A 6000-nucleotide genomic window follows, 5' to 3' on the forward strand; every position below is an offset into this window, starting at 1 on the left:
AATTGTTGTAGCGCATTGCTAGATATTGTTTTTGCGAGTAAGCTAGTCAACTAATATTCATACACACATATGTATACCATATTTAAAAAATATCCATTTCATTTCCGTAAATTCAAACCAAAAATGTTCCATAGTGGCAAAACCATGGTCCTCGTGCAATCTGACTTCAAACAAAAGCATGGAAACGTACATTTGACACCGTCATTCTGCTTATAGTTATGTTACATACCTATATGAACATATGCATATGTATGTATGTATGTGTCTTGAAAAGTTTTCCGCCTACGCTGTGGTGTGTAATGTTTATTGCAAAAGGCGGCAAACTTCAAATAAAAGCTCCCCACGTGAATTACTGCAATGCCATGAAAAGAAATGACAGCAGCGCAAATAAAATTAGTAGGGGAAAAGTAGTAGAAGGAGAAAACGATTGCAAGGGGTATTTAAGGCTATTATGGTTGGTGATTTTAAACATTTCAGAGTTGCTCCCTATTTAACAAGTAGCAGATACGCATGAGCGATTTGATTCAAGGGCTATTTTCTTTAACAACTTGTTGTTGTTGGATAATGCCTGTGGCAAAAAAGAGTTCAGCAGAAAAAAAAGTAGTTCTATCTTCGGTCGTCGAACTCTTCTTAAGCTGATGGCCAGTATTTGTCAGATCACTTGTTGATGAAATTCTCTAAAAAGTGGGCACGTTGACATTTAGAATTCGCATTAAATTTCATCTGGTTTTATCCTAAGAAAAAAAAATTATAAACAAAGTTAACGGTGAGTGAATTTTTTAAGCTCAGTCTACTCACATAAGCTTTTACATGCAAAATCAAGCCATTTAGTTTTGTCAAATGTTGATTCAGGAAACTAAATTGAGTGTGTGGGAACACTAAAGTCTCTAACTCAATTTACAAATTGCCTCAATTATGGCGCATGTCTGAACAAAGTGTAAATCACTGCTCACCAATAGAGAAGAATTATAGAAAGGATTTAGCAACGAATGGCTGTCAAATCATCCAGTGAAAACCCACATCGTGTATGCCCTTCCGTCTTGTTACTTTGCCATTTTTATAGGTATTTACACCAAATATATTTTTATGCGTTGTTCATACACATACATATGTACGCCATGGAAAGATGAATACCCTACGCGTACACATGCACACTTATGCATCTATTCAGTTAAATAAATGGGCGCGTAAAAAGTACAAGTATGTGTGAGAGCAGGAATATGTGGACGTGCCTTAACTTTGATAGGCACTGACGAGTATAAATGCATAAGTATGCATGCATGTATGTGTGCAGTTAGATATGCCAATGAACTTAGCTGAAACGCCCCCGATTTGTGTGCATGCCCGGCTATAATCCAAACGGAATTCTGGGAAAGGAAAGACAAAGTGATAAGAGTTGCGTAAAATGTTGTTGCGGCAATTTTGGGTGGGTGAAAAGTCACTGGCAACGATCTTTTGCATAAAAGTTAGACACTAAACATTCTGCTTACTCTAGGACTCATTTGGGCCAAATTGTTTCAAAGTTTTGATAACAGCAAATAAATACTAGTTTGAGAAAAAATAAATCCATTATTTTGCGTAAAATTTTAGCGCAAATGGTTTAAAACTGTTTTATGGTCGAACTTTACCTCCTGAGCGATGCTGCGACTATTAATATGCCGGTCAACTTCGAGTATTTTTGTGATTTTGTCCACATTTTCGACATTTTCTTTAACATCAATCCATCCATCGAGAAAATAATGTATTTATATTTTCCTATACTCGTACTAAAATCCCGATTGAATACACATGCATGCATAGCTTTTTCTTACAAGGCGGCGCAAAATTAATCACCCTACCGGAAGATTTGTAATTTTTGCGCATTGCGTCAATGTGCGTCAGTCATATCTGACACTTGTGAAGTAGACAGCCGCAGTATACAACCAAAATATTTTTTTTTATTTTGTAAAAAAGTCATCGAAAACAAAATAGGATGCTTAATTTTGCGCCACCTTATAGTACAATAATAACTTAATTTATGCCTAAAAGCTGCTATTCTGCTTAGAATTTCCAAGTTGAACACAACGCTTGTGCAAAATTTGTGCCTTATTTCTTGTCATCGCTGAACTGCAACTTGCGATTGCTGCCACAATGAGCCAACTGCAACAACATACGCACATACTCTGCATGTATATGGCGAGTTAAACTACAAAATAATAATTGCAATAACAACAAAAGCGCATCGAAAGTTGCAAAGAGTGCATTGGCAGCAACCGCTTCCATTTCTACTTCCATTTCCATCTCCATCGCCGCCGCCTTCATCCCCACCGGTGCACCACCGGTGGACAATCAAAGCTGCAAATACACACTCGTATAATACTTTAATGCTGGCTGACAGCGCAACATGCTCGTGCTCATGTGCAGTAGCAATAACATAGATGGTTTTTGCAGATACCCGGCGCATATTCGTGGCAAGACAAGTCAGTGGAATAGCAGATGCAACAGTTAACAACTCGATCGAGCTGGTGGCACGATGCGCAAAAATGTAAACAAAGCACATTCAAGAGCAAAGGGGAGTTAAATGTCGAAAATAGTGCCGGTTTGTTGCTGTTGCTGCTGTCGCTGTTTGTTTTGCAAAAATTTAACCAAAACAAAGAAAGCAACGAAAGCCGTAAACAGAAATTACATCGGTTGTTTGCCACAATACGGGCGACGGACGCCGCGTCAGAGTCAGTGTTGCAGTCAACGTTGACGTTGGCGTAGCTACGTCGTCGTCGGTTGTCGGTTGTCGGTCGTTGCTTTGTTTATTAGCGGATAGCTGTCGCTTCTTTGTTTTGTTATGTTAGTTGTTTTTGCTGCTGCTGCTGTTGCTGTTACTTTTGCAACAGTTTATTGCATGACAACATTTAGCTTCTTCTTGTGTCTTTGTTTTTGTTGTTGTTTTTTTATGTGTGCATAAATGTGTGTTCTGTATAACATTTCGTTTTGATTTTCTTTGACTTTGGCCCATCACTGCCCATGTCACGATTACGCGGCCGCTGGTTGCTGCTTTTGCGGATTTGTTGCATTGGATGCAATTTTCGTTGTTATTCGTTGTTATTCTCCTTATTTTGTGTGAGTGCATAGAACGATAGAGACAATGATTTTGACGTGACAGTGATTTTCGTCTCGACACTTTGGTTTTTGCTATTATTGCCGCATACTTAGTGACTATTGGGAAGGAAGCAATTCGCGAAACTAAGAAGAACTTCAGATTGCATATATATTTTTGTTGCAAAAATCAATAAATAAAATCCATAATTAGTAGAGAAGAGAGGAAGTCACAGAATGTAGTGCTAATCTCCACCACGATGTTCTGCGCAAAATTCAAAGTTCTTCCCGCATAGTGGTTAAAAAAAGAGTAAGAGAGGAGGATAGTAGATTCGAAGTATTCATTTATATACACACGAGCAACGTTTGAAAAGTGCGTGCAACAATAAAATCTACTTAATAGCTTGGGTTAAACCTTCTTTATTATTCGACATAGTCTCCATTTACACTTCGTCCAACGTTGTTCTAGTTTGTTGATACCTTCCGAATAATAGAATTTGTCCAATTACGAAAAATAGCCATGCGTCTCTGCAACCACCTTCTCGTTTGAATAAAATCCTTTTCCCACCAAACATCTCTTCAAAGTGGGGAACAAATGGAGAATATTTGTAGGTAAGATGTGAAACGAGTTGAAACCCTATTTCCAATAATTTTGCGTCCACCACTCCTGAGGTGCAAACTGGTGCGTTGTAGTGATGGAAAAGGACTTTTTTGAAAATCCGTCGACTTCCTCTTTTCAAACGAATGCCAAAGACGCTAAACCACACGCGTCTGGCGTACTTCAATTTGAGGCGCGATATACAGCGCTAAAATTTCTGCTGAAACACTGACAAAGAAAAAAAAAAAACAGGCAGTACTTGGTATCTGAAGGCAAATACGGCTCTCATAAAACAACGGTAACATTCTAACTATTTCTTTCCAGTACTTCTAAGACACTTAGGGTTGGTTTTTCCGTGCTAATTTAACTGTGGATTAAACTGGCTTTAAGTCTACAAAATTGGGCGCTTAAATTAAGTTTAATTCGGAAGCGGCGCTAAACTTGCAACGAAAAAGTTTGCAGCCAATGCATTAAGTAAAGAAATCCATTATTTTTGCGTAACATTTTTGTACAAATGGTTTAAAACTGTTTCATGGTCCATTTTTAACTTCTGGGTGGCGCCACAACTATTGAAATGCCGGTCAGTCTCGATTATTTCTTCTGATTTTTTCTTTAACATCAAAAATGCCTGAACAGAATCGACGCCACCAAACTTGCACGTAATTAACTGTTAACGGCACCATAAACACCATCCACAATTTCAGTGGCTGGCTTGCATTTTCGCCTTTATCAAAGAAAAACTGTAAAGTGCACCGAATTTTCTCTTTGTTGACATCCATTTTTGACACCCTGTAACTCACAATTGAATGGAACAAACAAAAAACAGCAAAAGAATTTTTAGTGTAAAATGTCACCTTGACAACGAGCATAAACTTTAAATTGTTTATTCGATACCTAACGAGATATCCATCACTACAGCCATCTACCGAGAAAATAATATATTTGTTTTCCCCCAAACTAATATTAGCTATTAAGAGGGCAACATCCCATTAAAATGCCAGCGATGACGCATACTCAAGCGATGCAATTTCAAGCGAAAACAACAATAGAACAACAACAACAGAACGCATTATTAAAGCAACTGAAAAAATTAATTTGCCATTTACCAAGAACTGGGACAATGCCACTTCTCGGTTGCTGGACGAGCATATGTACGTGTGCATGTATGTATGTATATGTGCACCAACATAAACAAGCAACGCTAACGCCCATACACACGAGTGCTCGTGGACCGTACTGTAAATTATGGCTTGTATGCACCACCAATGTGCGCTGCGACGATTAATTTATCATTTAATCTCGAGTTTGAGCTGGCCTCTGCTCGCCGCAATATTTACGTTGATCTTAGCATTGAGATACAAGGTGATCGACCGTGATCAACCACAGGAGATTGGAGAAGAAGCGGACATCATCCTTGCCCTACTCAACACTTGATTTTTCATTAAGTTGGCTGGAGCTCACAAGCATCATAGACTTGATGGTTGCGAGTGTCCTCTCATTACGAAAGTGTTGCCAAAAGAGGAAGCATGCACGAAGCAAATGAGAGCAAAATCGCTCAAAATAATCACAGAGTGGCACCACCAAGTGCACATTTAAAACACTACATAGCGTATTTGTAGAGAAAATCGAGTAGGATGACTAAGTGAACATTCCAAATTGTGCGTCTGCGATCCGGGCTTGCTTCATAAAAATGCACCATCATGCACATGACCAACAACAGTTTGTTTTTGTTTGCAAAAAACTGCAGCAAGATTGAGTTGGCGCGTAGTTTACGAGCGAACGCAAGCCATTGTACTCTGAACGCCAATAAAAGCGGCAGCAGAGGCAGCCGTTGTAGCTGAATTGGTTTGTGCGTAACTACCATTCGGTAGAGAAGGGGTTCGAGGCCCACTGATGGCATAAAACACCATGAATGACATGAAATTAACGACAGAAAACGTTTTTTTGTCGTATTGCGAATCGGCCCTCGGCTGGCAATGTCAAACCTCTGAGTATATTTCAGCTATAAAAAAGTTCTTAAAAAAACATCTGCTGTTCGGATACGGCATAAAAATGTATAAGTAGGTCGCTCCATTTTATGAAACAATATCAAGACACACACCACAGATTGTTAGGGATAGGTTATACATACATACATATACATATGAGAAGGTTACTAGGGAAAATTTCAAGAAAAATACATGGACTAGTAAATTATATGGTTTAACTCATGCGGAGGATTAGTGAGAATTGTTAAGTTACAAAGGATTACACGGGCAGGACATATTTTAATAGAATGCAAGAGAGATTACACGAGTCGAAGATGAGAAGCGTACGAAGTCAAGGAAGAGCCG

Source organism: Anastrepha ludens, chromosome 2 (assembly GCF_028408465.1).
Source record: "Anastrepha ludens isolate Willacy chromosome 2, idAnaLude1.1, whole genome shotgun sequence".
NCBI lineage: Eukaryota > Metazoa > Arthropoda > Insecta > Diptera > Tephritidae > Anastrepha > Anastrepha ludens.